Consider the following 15,360-nt stretch of genomic DNA (forward strand, 5'->3'; position numbering starts at 1 on the left):
ATGTCATGAGACAAAGTATATGTGAACTGCTGTATGGAAAGTGAATTTGCTCTGTAAATCTTCACCCAAATCACAATTAAAAAAAATAAAATAACAGAAAGATGTTTAGTTGTGTTTTATTGACTATGATAAGGTATTTGATTGTGTAGATCATAATAAATTGCGGATGACATTGAGAAGAATGGGAATTCCAGAACACTTGATTATGCTCATGAGGAACCTGTACATAAACCAGGAGGCTGTTGTTCGAACAGAACAAGGGGACACTGCGTGGTTTAAAATCAAGAAGGGAGTATGTCAGGGTTGTATCCTTTCCCCATACTTATTCAATCTGTATGTTGAGCAAATAATTTGAGAAGCTGGACTATATGAAGAAGAATGTGGCATTAAGATTGGAGGAAGAAACATTAACAACCTGTGATACACTGACAATACCACTCTGCTTGCTGAAAGTGAGGATGACTTGAGGTATTTAGTGATGAACATTGAAGAACACAGTCTGCAGTATGAATTACATTTCAATATAAATAAAACAAAAATACTCACACCTGGACCTATAAGCACCATCACGATAAATAGAGAAAAGATTGAAGTTGTCAAAGACTTCACATTGCTTGGTTCTACAATCGATGCCAATGGAAACAGCAGTCAGGACATTAGACAATGCATAGCAATGGACCACTTGGTTGCAAGGGACCTCTTTCAAGTGCTGAGGAGCAAAAATGTCACCTTGAGGACTAAGATATGGCTGACACAAGCCATGATAGTTTCAATCGCCTCATACACATGTGAGAGCTGGACAATGAATAAGGAAGACCGAAGAAGAGCTGATGTTTTTGAGTTGTGGTGCTAGCAAAGAATGTTGAAAGTACCATGGGCTGGTAAAAGAACTAATAGATCTGTCCTGGAGGAAGTGCAGCTGGAATGCTCCTCGGAAGCGAGAATGGACAGACTTCATCTCACCTACTTTGGTCACGTTGTCAGAAGGGACCATTCCCTGGAGAAGGATGTCATGCCTGGTAAGGTGGAGGGTCAATGAAAGAGGGGAAGGCCCTCAACGAGATGGATTGACACAGTGGCTATAACAATGGGCTCAAGTGTAGTAAGGATCATGGAGCTGGTGCAGTACTGGGCAGTGTTTCGTTTTGCTGTGCATGGGATTGCTATGAGTCAGACACAACTCGACAGCAAGTAACAACAACAATAACATATGGAGAAAAATAAAAATGAGAAGACTAGGCAATCTACTTCTGTAGAGATAGCACCTCGGAAACCCAAGGAGGGTGTTCTGGTTACCTAGTGCCACTCTGACAAGAATATTCTACAAATGGGATAGTCTTAACAAACACGAGTTTATTCTCTCACAGTTTGGAGGCTTTAAGTCCAAGTTCAAAGTGCCAGGTTCTAGGGGCTGGGTGAAAGCCCCTCATCCTTGGGCTTCAGCTCTGCCTCCTGCTCCCGGCCCATTGGAGCTGAGGCTTTTCTTCACTCAGACAGCTGCTGGCTGCTGAGACTGACAAATCCAAGGTTGACAAGTAAAAAGGCACAGTCCCCAATGTTACCAAACCACACAGCAGGCCATTGAAAGTCCCAAGGTTGGCAGAGCATGGCAGGCAGCTGAACGACATGGCTACATGCAGGATCCAAGCGTGCCATAAGCTAGAGACTATCCCCAAGGCTTCTCTTTATATACAAGCAGCAGCCCATATCGCAAAGGCAGCTACTCAGCTGCCTGTGGTAGATCCCACCATGGAGTTGATTGCCAGTCTTATCATGGGGAACAACTACCACCAGCTGCCCAGCCACTCATCCAGGCCCGGCCAAGTTGGCGCACAAAGTTAACTACCACAGAGAGATTGCTATGTGTCAGAACCAACTCCATGGCAGTAAGTTTTGTTTTGGAATGTATACTCAACACAACAGTGACTTCAAATAGATTAAATCACTAAGTGTAAAATAAACTATAAAGTTAATAAAGGAACCTAGGGATGGGGAAGGATTTCTTAAACAAGCTCCAAATAGCACTAACCATAGACAGAATATTGATGTATTTAATTATATTAGATCTAGAAAAGGTGACAGACACATGACAGACTCAGTGGAAAACTTTTGCAATGTCTAAAACTAGCTCCAGAGCCTTGCTCCTGAAAGGGCTTCTGCATCGTCTGAGAATGGACAATCTCCAGCCCCATTTCACCCCTATCGAATCAGAATCTGCATTTAAACCAGATCTCCAAATGATTCAGATGCACATTAAAGTTTGAGAAACACAGATTATACAAGTAACTCTTGCAAATTAATAAGAAAAAGATAGGAATCCCCTAGAAAACTAGGCAAAGGACTTAAATAGCAATTCAAAAATTGAAAAACTGAATGGCTAGCAAATTTATAAATAAATGCTCAAATTCACTAGAAATTAGGGGAATTCAAATCAGCATAATGGCATGCCACTTTAGACCTATCAATTTGACAAAAATCCAAAAGATGCACAATGCTACATATTGGCAGAGTGACAAAGAGGAATTCTCATGCACTGCTTTGTTGTTGTTCCTAGTGCTCCAGTTGACTCCAATTCATGATGAGCTTGTGGATAACAGAAACAAACATTGCTGGCTACATCATCTTCAGGATCATTTGAATACTTGAGTCCATTGTTCTGGCTTTCACTGAGAGTTTCCCTCAGTTTCACTGACCCTCTACCAAACATGATGTCCTTTTCTACCAACTGACCTTTCCTAATGATATGTCAAAAATGAGCAAGTTAAAGTCTCACCATCTTCACTTCTAAGGAGCATTCTGGTTTTCTCTCTTTTAAAGACTGATTTGTTTGTTCTTCTGGAGGTCCACAGTATATTCAACATTCTTCCCCAATAGCATAATTCAAATGCATCTATTCTTTTTCTGTTTTCTTTTTTCATTGTCTAGCTTCAAATGCATATGAGGGGGCTGAAAAGACTTTGACTTAGGTCTGGTGCGCCTTAGTCACCAAAGTGACACCTTTGCTTTTTAAAACATTGAAGAGGTCTATTTCAGCAGATCTGTCTTATGTAGTGGCAGCATAAACTGGTTAGATCATTCTGGAGAGCAAATGGCACTCATATGAAGGATGAAATAAAAGTATAAAGTGTTGACTCGATAATCCTACTCCTGGTAAAGTACTGAAAAACCAAAAGTATGAGTCCCTAAAGTTACATATATGAGACTTTTGATTGTAGTATTAATTATTGTATCAAGGAATCCTGAGTCAACCTCAAAGTTTATCACTAGGAGGTGGATTTATAAATTATGGTGCATGCATATGATTGAGTATTATGCAGTAATAAGAAGCAATGAATTGGATACACACACAACACAACACAGATGAATCTTAAAAAGACAGTGCTGAGTGACAAATAAAGAAACCTAATAGAGTTTACTGCATGATACTCATTTATCAAATTAAAAATATACTGGTATACAAATGACCACCAAACATGTGAGAAGTAGCTCAGTGTCATTAGCCATTAGAAAGATACAAATCAAAATCACAATGAGACCCTGTATGGTCATGAGAACAGAAGAACTAGATGGTGCCCCACTACCACTGTCGACCACTCAGAGAGTGATCTGTATGGAAGATCCTGGAGAAAGTGGGAGAACAATGTGGAACAAAACTCAAAATCATTTAAAAAAACAAAAGACCAGGTTTGCTGGTCAGATAGAGCCTGGTGAGACCCCTGAAACTATGGTTCATAGCTACTCTCCATGTCTGGAATTAAACTCACTCCTGTGGCTTCCAGTCAAATAAAATACAGACATACGGGCTGAACATTTACATCAGGTAGACAAACTACTGGAGCAATCAATCATAGAACAGAAGGGAACTGTTTGCACAGGGAGACAGCTCGGAGGGCAGGATTGCATGGAAGGGAAGGACACAGGGAAGTGATAACTATGGGGAGGAAGTGGGAAGAGAGCTATTACATTGTGGGGAATTGCAGTCAATGTCATGAGACAAAATGTGTATGGACTGCTGTATGGAAAATGAATTTGCTCTGTAAACTTTCACCCAAATCACAATAAAAATTGAAAAAACCCACAATGAGATACTATTTCACTCCCATTAGGATAGCTAAGATAAAAAAGAAAAATAATGTTGGTGAGAATATGGGGAAATTGGAACATATACCCATTGCTGGGGATAAAAAATGGTATAGCCATTGTGGAAAACAAGGTGGCAGTTCCTCAAAAAATTAAAAATAAAACTTCTCTATGGTCCAGCAATTCCACTGCTTGGTATATACTCAAAAGATCTGAAAGCAGAGACTCAAAAAGAGTCTTGTATGCCAAAGTTCACTGCAGCACTACTCACAAGCCAAAAAGTGTAAACAACCTAAATGCCTATCAACAGATGAAAGGATAAACAAAATGTGGTACATAATACAATGGAATATTACTCAGCTAATGGAGAAAGGAAATCTTGATATATGCTACAGTACAGATGAAGCTTGAATACATTATGCTGAGCAAAATAAGCCAATCACAAAAGAACAAATATTATATGACTTCACTTATATAAAGACAAGAAAAGGCAAATGTATAGAAACCAAAATTTATTAGTGACTATCACAGGTAGGAATTGGAAGTTCTCAAAAATAAAATGAAACACATAAAGATTGATATCCTAGGCATTAGTGAGCTGAAATTTATGGCATTGGGCATTTTGAATCAGCAATCATATGGTCTACTATGTAGGGAATGACAAATTGAAGAGGAATAGCATTGCATTCATTGTCAAAAAGAACATTTCAACATCTATCTTGAAGTACAATGCTGTCAGTGATAGGATAATAGGAAGGCATGGAAAGAAGACATGTCAACACAAGCATTATTCTAATCTCTGTACTAACTACTAAAGCCAAAGATGAAGAAATTGAAGATTTTTACCAACTTTCTGCAGTCTGAAATTGACCAAACATACCATCAAGGTGTATTTATTATTACTGGTGATTGGAATGTGAAATTTTGAAACACAGAAAAATTATTGATAGCTGGAAAATATGGCCTTGGTGATAGAAATGATGGCAGAGATCACATGATAAAATTTTGCAAGACCAATGACTTATTCATTGCAAATGTCTTTTTTCAATGACATAAACAGTGGCAATATATGTGAAGCTTGCCAGATGGAATATACAGAAATCAGATGGACTATATCTGGAAGGAAGCAATGGAAAAACTTATATAATCAGTCAAAAGAAGGCCAGGAGCTAATTGTGAAACAGACCATCAGTTGCTCCTTTGCAAATTCAAGTTGAAACTGAACATATTTGTGCCCATCCCAAAGACAGGTGATCCAACAGAATGTGGAAATCATGAAACAGTATCATTAATATCACATGCAAGTAAAATTTTGCTGAAGATCATTAAAAAATGGTTGCAGCAGCATATTGACAGGGAACTATCAAAAATTCAAGCTGGATTCAGAAGAGGAAGTGAAATGATGTCATTGCTGAAGTCAGCTGGATCTTGGCTGAAAACAAAGAATACCAGAAAGATGTTTACCTGTATTTCAGTGACTATGCAAAGGCATTCAACTGTGTGGATCATAACAAATTATGGATAACAATGCAAAGAACAGGAATGCCAGAATACAGAATCATGCTCATGAGGAACTTTTACTAGACCAAGAGGCTGTTGTTCAGACAGAACAAGGGGATTCTGAATGATTTAAAATCAGGAAGGGTGTATGTCAGAGTTGTATCCTTTCACCATATTTATTCAATCTATATGTTGAGTAAATAATCCAAGAAGCTGGACCATATGAACAAGAACATGGCATCAGGACTGGAGGAAGACTCATTAACAACTTGTGATACGCAGATGATACAACCTTTTTTTCTCTCTTTTTTTTTTTTTAATTGTGATTTGGGTAAAGATTTACAGAGCAAATTCACTTTCCATACAGCAGTTCACATATACTTTGTCTCATGTCATTGACCACAGTTCACCACAATGCAACAGCTCCCCTCCCACTTCCTCCCCATAGTTACCTCTTCCCAGTGTCCATCTCTCCATACACGCCTGTCCCCTGAGCTGTCTCCCTGTGCATAAGCAGCCCTTCTTTCTCCCATGATTGTTCTCTCCAAGGAGTGTATCTACTTGAGGTAAATGTTTAACTCATATGCCTGTATTTTGTTTGGCTGGAAATCACAGGTGTGGGTTCAATTCCAGACCTGAAGGGCAGTTAGGGGCCATAGTCTCAGTGGTTCCACCAGGCTCTATCAGACCAGCAAACCTGGTCCCCCTCCCCTTTTTTTTTTCCTCTCCAAATGATTTTGAGTTTTGTTCCACATTGTTCTCCCTCTCTAAGATGATACAACCTTGCTTGCTGAAGATGAATTGAAGCACTTACTGATGAAAATCAGTCTTCAGTATGGATTACACCTCAACATAAAAAAAAATAAAAAATCCTCACAAATAACCAACATCTTGATAAATGGAGAAAAGATTGAGAGTGTCAAGAATTTCATTTTACTTTGATCCATAGTTAACATCCATGAAAGTAACAGTCAAGAAATCAAACATCATATTGCACTGGACAAATTTGCTGCAAGGGACCTCTTTAAAGTGTTAAGGAGCAAAGATGTCACTTTGAAGACTAAGGTGCCCCAGACCCAAACCATGGTATTTTCAACTACCTGATATACATGTGGAAACTGCACAATGAATAAGGATGACTGAAGAAGAGTTGATGTTTTTAAATTGTGGTGTTGGTGAAGAATACTGAAAATACCATGTACTTCCAGGAGAATGAACAAATCTGCCCTGGAGGAAGTACAGCCAGAATGCTCCTTAGAAGAGAGAATGGCCAGACTTCATCTCACCTGCTTTGGTCATGTTGTCAGAAGGGCCATTCCCTGGAGGATATCTTTCATGGTAAAGTAGAGGGTCACCAGAAAAGGGGAAGACCCTCAATGAGATGCATTGACACCGTAGCTGCAATGATGGGCTCAAGCATACCAAGGACTAGGAGGATGACATAGTACTAGGCAGAGTTTTATTCTGTTGTACCTAGGGTCGCTATGAGTCAGAGCTGATTCAATGGCACCTAACAACAACAAGGTTAGGAATGGGGTAGGGCTGCAAAACCAATTGTTTAACTGCTGTCAATAAGTTGTACACCTGTAAAAAGTTGAATTGGAAAAAGTTGTGTGATGCAGATATTTACAACAATGACAAAATAAAAAGAGTAGTTGCTGTGGCTGCTCATGTACAAATACCTCATGGGATTTGGTGCATCAATTTGGAGGTTTAGGGTTATGGTTTCATGGAACATCCCAGTTAATTGGCTTAATAACATATTTAGTGCTTCTGTTCTACCTCCTAGTTCACTTATAGTGTCTGGGGTCTTAAAAATTTGCAAATAGCCATCCAAAGCACAAAAATTGGTCTCTATTCACCTGGAGCAACAGAGGAAGAAGAGTCAGGAATAAGAGGAGGAAATATGGCTAACTGACTCCATAAACAACTGCCTCTTTTCCTATGAGACCAAAGAGCTAGATGATGCCTGGCTACCATTATTGAACGTTTTGATCAAAGATTCCATAGACAAATCCTGATCAAAAAGGGAAAATGCAAAACAGTATTTCAAATTCTTAATGTCTAGACTTTCTGGAGTCATGGAGCATTGATGAACTCCTGAAACTATTGCCTAGAGATAATCTTTAAACCTTAACCCAAATATATTCCCTGAAGTCATCTAATAAAATCAAACAGTTTAGCTTCACTAGTAAAAAAAATCTCGGCATTGAGCATTGTGCTCTTTTAAGAACTATCTACATGGGATCAAACTGACAACAGCAACTTGAAAGATTAGATAGATAGGAACCTTAGGGGGTGATAAATTTATGTTAATGAAGAAGGAACACTTCAGAAAAGGAGGATGAGAATCATTGTACCACTCAAATAATGTAATGCATACCACTAAACCTTACATGTAGAAACTGTTGAACTGGTATATGTTTTGCTGTGTATATTCTTAACAATAACAACTAAAATAAATTATACACACACATACATACATATACAAAATAACTCTGTTTCCAAAGGAAATAAAAAACCCCAGGACATTACAGTCACATTACAATGACTGACTCTGAGAAGAGGACAAGGAACAGGAGTGCAGAATGGCAGTGGGAAATAAGGATAAAAGGAGTAAGTAAATACAAACATTCATACAGGCACAAAGCAGAAGGTGAGCTGTTCATTGTACAGCGAAGAAAACACGCTTTAAAGTGAAGGCTATGATTAACCAACCATCTCCACTTGAGATCCCCCAAAAAAAGCATAAGAGAAATAAACAGAGGTAATCAGAGAAACAAATCAAATGTGGCAATCTCTGCAGTATGAAATTTCTAATTTCAAAATCATCTGTCTTTCAGGGTTTTGTGCCTCACAGAGACCTTTCCAATCTAAGCAAACTTAGACTCACTCAGAGGAGGCGGAAGAAGTTCAAGACGGATGTTTGAAGCACTCACCCCCACCTTGTGGATCACTCGGTGGTGCGGGCACCTCTCCAGGTGACTCACAGCCGCATCCTTCTCCCTGTCAGTTAGAAGTCATTTATTCCCAGAGAGATGTCATAGCTCAACAATAAGAAACACTTGGGAAAATAAGTATTATCCACAATAGGGATGCCTTTTTCATTTTTATCTGCTGCAAATCAATGTTAACAAAAAAGATAGTTGCCCCTCCAAATGCTAAAACTCATTTTTAACCTTTCTGAATATAATTTTTATTAAACTATATTATATATCTCCCTGACTTCTTTAAAAGATAACATTGGGGGGAAGGCATAACCTTTTTGATCCATGACTTGGGAATCTCATCATTTTGACCATCCATTATTTTACCTTCTGTGTCTTCCCTTCTGTTTTTTTCAGATCTTCTATCACTTCTCTTCATGTTGAGTTGCCACTTCTATTATCATTGTAACTGCTTCTAAAAATAACCCACCTCTGCCCCTTTCTACCTTGTGGTTTCTACCTGGCCTTGGAAACCAGACAACTAGTGAATATTTAATAAGAGTCATAAGGCTCTGAGAGACTAAGAAGAAAAGTATATGGCTTTAACCCAAAGACTTTCCTTTAGACCACAGTTTGTTTTGTTTTGTTTTGATAAATCTGATACCTACAGACACTTCCCTCCTTCTGTATTTTAAAGGCTATAGACACCGGGAGATGTTCAATACTAATGCCCAGATAGTCTATACCCAGCGTATTTGTTCCTGCCTTGAGGTTATCTACTGAGATGAAGTCATTAAATTTGTCTCTGGAGATATGCAACCTGGAGTTTGGGGCAGGGTGAGAATATTGTTTTTGTTTTCAGATGTGAAGGTTCTGCTGCTGAAATTTTTAATTAGCCCATCAAGCACAAATAATCAGAATAACTTATAGTTCCCTAAATATGTCATGCTCATTCATGCTTCTCACTAGAAACTAGCCTCTCCCCCTATCACAACATTGCCTTGAGACCTTCCCAACTAACAAAGGCAGAACTAAGTCATATTTTCTTTACTGACTGGCATAAGAAGATACTTAGTGAATGTTTGATGAATAAAGTAAATTCATGAATGAATAAATATGTTTAGGACTGAGTGGAACTGTTTTTAAAAAGTAAAATCTTTTAGCTAGTGGAACACTGCTATAGCTTAACTATATTTATCACATTATTGCTATGATGCAGGTTGATCTGAATCTTCTTTTAAAAATCAGTCAATGTATTTCATCAAGGAAAACATACAGATGACAAATGAGCACATGAAAAGATACTCAAAATCATGAGTCACTAAAACCAAAAAAAAAAAAAAACACTGCCATTGTGTCAGGTCCAACTCATAGTGAGTCCCATTGGGTTTGTGAGGCAGTAAATCTTCACAGTAGATTGCCCAGTCTTCCTTCTGTGGAGTGGCTGGTGGCTCAAACCCTTCTGTTTTTTTCAGACTTCTATCACTTTTCATGTTGAGTTGCCACTTCTGTTATCATTGTAACTGCTGGTTAGCAGTCAAATGCCTTAGGCACTATGCCACCAGGGCTCTAAGGAAATATAAATTAAACCCACAACCAGATACTACCAGAATGGCTAGGAAAAAAAAAAAAAAAAACTGATAAATGCTAGGTACTGGCAAATGCAAAGCAACTAGAATTCTCATGCATTGTTCATGGGAATACAACCTGGTACAACCACTTTGGAAAATAATTTGGCACTTTCTTAAAAGTTAAACACACACTTAGCATATGTCCCAGAAATCTCAGTCGTAAAATAAGTAAAAACACAAGTCCATGATACTTAATGGAGAAACACTGACAGCTTGAAATTGAGAATATGACATGGGTGCCTGCTCTCATCACTTCTATTCAATAACTGTGTTAGGAATCCTAGCCAGAGCATTAAGACAAGAAAAAGAAATAAAAGGTATCCAGATCAGAAAAGAAGTAAAATTATCTCTGTTCATGAATGATAAGATCCTGTATATAGAAAATCCCACAAAGAGTCTGCAAGAAAACTTCCAGAGCTAATAGAGGAATTTAGCAAAGCCACAGGATACAAGGTCAACAAATGAAAATCAGTTTGGCTTCTATATATCATCAATGAGAAACAAGAAAGGGAAATTAGGGAAACAATTGCATTTACAATACCAGCTAAGAAAATAAAATATGAAGGAATAAATCTAACGAGACATGAAAGACTTACACAATGAAAACTATAAAATATTGCTGAATGAGTTTCAAGTAGACTTAAATAAATGGAAAGATGTTCCATATTCATGATTGGAAGACTTAACATTGTTAAGATATCAATACTCTCCAAAGCAATCTATACATTCAACACAGTCCCAGTCAAAATTCCAATTGCCTTCTTTATAGAAGTAGTAAAACCAATTCTCAACTTTACATGGAAAGACAAGAGGCCCCCAAATAGCTAAAACAATGCTGAGAGAGAACAAAGTAGGAGAACTCATGTGTCATGATTTTAAAACATATATATACAGCTACAGTAATCAAAACAGCCTGGTACTGGTTTAACAACAAACACATAGATCAATGTAATAAAACTGAGAATCCAGAAATAAACCCCATGGATACGGTCAACTGATTTTTGACCAGAGTGCTAAGTCCAGTTGATAAGGAGAGAAGAGTCTCTTCAATAAATGGTGCTAGCAAAATTGAAGGAGCTCTGGTAGTATAGTGACTAAGGTACCTAACTGCTAACCAGAAGGCTGGTGGTTCAAACCCACCAGCTACTCCTCAGAAGGAAAGTTGGGCAATCTACTTCCATAGTGATAGCGCCTCAGAAACCCAAGGAAGTGTCGCTATGAGTCAGGGCTGACTCGACAGCACATAACAACAACAACAACAGCAAAATTGGATTTCCAAATCAAAACAACAATGAGATATCATCTCACCCCAGCAATAATAGCAAAGTTCAATAAGACAGAAAACAACAAATGCTGGTGATGGTGTGGAGAGATTGGAATTCTCATACACTGTTGGTGGTACTAATAGTACAACCACAGTGGAAAACAATATGGTGCTTCCCTAAAAAGTTGGAAATAGAAATACCATTTGATCCAGCAATCCCACTATATATCCTAAGGAAGTGAGAGCAAGGATATGAACAGATATATGCACACCCATATTCAATGCAGCACTATTCACAATAGCAAAGAGACTGAAACAACCTAAGTGTCCATCAATGAATGACTGGATAACCAAGCTACGGTACATGCACACAATGGAATACTGTGGAACACTAAAGAATAATGTAAAATCCACAAAACACCATGTACCATGGGTGAACTTAGAGGACACTATGTTGAGTGAAATAAGTCAATCACAGAAGGGCAAATATTGTATTAGTCCACTATTACAAAAAGTCAAGGAAAGGTAACTTTCTTTGTTCATTACTAGGGATGGGAGGGGGGAAGGAAAAATTGTTAGACAAGTTAAGAGACAAGCATTGATTTGGGTGAAGGGAAAGGCAACACACAAAAAGCAAGTGACACAACAACACTAAGGAAAAGGAAGACACAGAGAGGTGCACAAGAGGTACAGACAGCAGACACTTTTACATATACAGTACTGCATTATCAGTAATAACAAACATTAATCTATGGGTAAATATATGAGTAGACAGGCTGAATGATCAGGTATGTCTAGGCAAAAGGGAATATACTCATGACCATATATAAGATTGGCAGATGGTATTTCTGTATACATATTTGTATGTGCTGTAAGAATGTCCATATAAATAGAACTAACAGGGGGCAAAGTTACGGTAACTTCCTAGCTACAGTCAACCACCCTAATAGAGCAAGTAGTTGTGGGCACAGGACCATGGTCACAGGGGACATCAAGCTCAACTGGCATAACATACCAGTTCTATATTGTAACATTGTTCTACATCTTACTTTGGTGAATAGACATTGGGGTTTTAAAAGCTTACAAGCAGCTGTTTAAATGCAACAAAGAGTCTCTCCTCATCCAGAGCAGAGAAGAATGAAGAAAACCAAAGATACATGGAAACAATTAGTCCAGGGGACTAGTGGACCATGCAAACCTCAGCCTACATGATCATGACACCAGAAGTCCTACATGGTGCCCAGCTACCACTGTCAACCACCCAGAGAAGGATCACTGCAGGAGATCTTAGGAGGAAAATGTGAAAAAAAAAACTCAAAATCATAAAAAAAAGACCAGGTATGCTGGTCTGGCAGAGACTGGTAAAATCCCTAAGACTAGGGGCCCTAGTCAACCTTCAGGACTGGAAATGAACTTGCTCCCATGGCTTAACCTTCAGCCAAACAATAGGCTTACAAGGTAAACAATTACACCTGGGAGGTGCACTTTTTACATGAACCAACCATGGGAGATCAGAAGGTCAGCATTTGCACAAAAGAGAAGGCATTAATCTACAGAAAAGGACACAGGGAAAAGGTAACCAGAGGACATGGGAAGAGAGCTGTTACAATGTGTGGATTACAATCAATGTCATGAAACAAAAAGTGTTTAAACTGTTGAATAGAAAATGAATTTGCTGTGTAAATTTTCACCCAAATCACCCACATTTAAAAAGTTAAAAAATAAAAAAAAACTGGATTTCCACATGCAAAAAAATGAAAGAGGATCCTTACCTCTCAATATACGTACATACAAATTCAAAATGGATTAAGGACCTAAATGTGCAAGCTAAAATAAAATTCTAAGAACAAGCAAAGGAAACACTGTCAGGCCTAGCTTTCCACAATGGATTGTCTAATATAATAACAAGCACAGACAGCAAAAGACAAAATAAATAAATGGGATGCATTAAAAATAAAAACTTTTGTTCATCAAAAGACTTTACCAAAAAAAATGTAAAGACAAACTACTAACTGGGAACCACATGAAACCATAAGTGATGGTTGTGTGTCAGCTTGGCTGAGCCATGATTATTAGTGGGTTGCCAGTTATAATGTAGTTAACTCCCATAATGTGATCTGATAAAATATAATCATCTCCATGATGAGATCTGCCATGAACAGCCAAGCAGTTGAAAGGGAGCTTTCTCAGGTATGTGGCCTGCATCCAATACATATGGGGTCACTATGAGTTGGAATTGACTCGATGGCAGTGAGTTCATGTTTTTAGTACATATATATTATGGAAGGCTGGGCAGCAATGAAGTCTGGCACTGACAGGTTAGACTCCACTAATCTTATTTGAACAAATCATCTCTTCCATCTATGACTGACTAGAGTTATCAAAACAGTTTTTAAACATTAAAATAAATTAAGCCAAAAAAAAAAAAAAAGCCACACAATGAATGCCTAACATTCACATTTACAACTGCATTGCATATGCATGCACACAATTATACTCTGAAGAAAGTTTAAGCCACATTAATGGGACTGTAGGGGAATGAAAAGAGGGAATGAATAGCCAACAAAATTAAATACAGTGACTAATGGATGAATTATAGTCTTATGATGCTGGGCATCATTTAGTATTCTGCTCACAGAACCTCAGCTTAGATCACCTGGTTGTACTTTAAAGTGTCTGTATTTAAAAATCAAAGGTCAAGTTGAATGTTCCCTTCTTAGTCTTGTATTCTGTCGAGTTCAGGGTTCACATTAACACATGTAAATTATTTTCTAAAGTACCATAAATTCCTTCTGTTTGAGACACCAGTAATATAGATAAAGTCCTCACATTTCAGCTCCTTCATGGCCTTTGCAGCTTCAGTTTCACAGGTGGCTAGCTCAGCCTGGACATACTCCCATATAACCTAGAAGAATGGGAGAAATTCCATACCCTGTAGTCTGTGAAGCTCCCATTACTCTGTGTTATATTTTCATCTTTTCATTCCATAAAAGGAAAATTTCTAATATCCAGAGATGAATTACCCAGTAGCTTGACATAGATTACTTCCTGGCCTTATCTACATATACAACCCTTAAGGGTATCTTACCTCCTCCAGCTTAAATACCGCTTCAATGTGAGGATGAATGTGTCCTTGCTGGCAGTACTGAAGCACCGAGGACAAGCTCTTGGATAAGAGCGAGAAGTTCTTATCTTAGTACCGGCCCAAGAACAGGCCCATGGCAGAGATATTCTTCGGGAGTAGAAGGTTGGCTGGTACGAAGCAATCGTTCCCCCGGCAAACCTCACCACCACAATCCTACCCTCTCACGCCAGGCTGAAGACAAAGAGAAGAAGGAAAATAAATTATAATAGAACACTGTACAACAGATGACTGGATAAATCAATGTAGTACAGATATGCAATGGAATACTACTTAGCTATCAAGAGAAATGAAGTCCTGATATACATTACAACACAGATGAAGCCTGAGAACATTATGCTGAGTGAAATGAATCAGTCACAAAGAAACAAATATTATATGATCCCACTCATATGAAATAATAGGAATAGGTAAGTGTCCAGCAAGCTAAATTTATTAGTGGTTGCCAGGGTGACTAGAAGGGAGAGGGAAAGGGGACACTGCTTAGGGAACACTGAGTTTCTGTTAAAGGTGAGAGAAAAATTTGAAAATGGATAATGGTGATGGTTAGCAAATAAGATGAACATGATTAATGCCATTGAACTGTACTTGAAAAAAGTGTTGAAATGGCAAATGTTTTGTAACAGATATATTTACCATAATTAAAGTTTATTAAAAAAGAAAAAAAAAAAAAGCAGGAGTTCCGGAAAGATGGCGGACTAGGCAGAAGGATTGCACAGACCCTCTTCAACAAAGAAAAGGGAAACCAATTAATGCAGACACAGAAGATAATCAGATAATCTTGGACCCCTGAGCCTTGAAAGGAAGGATACAAAA

The 15,360-nt window shown here is 38.2% G+C and overlaps 1 pseudogene; it reads right to left on the reverse strand.

The window, feature by feature from the left end:
- Positions 1-15,360, reverse strand: part of LOC103194303 — a 114,186-nt pseudogene that overhangs the window by 35,188 nt on the left and 63,638 nt on the right.

Source organism: Orycteropus afer, unplaced genomic scaffold (assembly GCF_000298275.1).
Source record: "Orycteropus afer afer isolate SDZICR_OR568_19922 unplaced genomic scaffold, OryAfe1.0 scaffold00043, whole genome shotgun sequence".
Lineage (NCBI taxonomy): Eukaryota > Metazoa > Chordata > Mammalia > Tubulidentata > Orycteropodidae > Orycteropus > Orycteropus afer.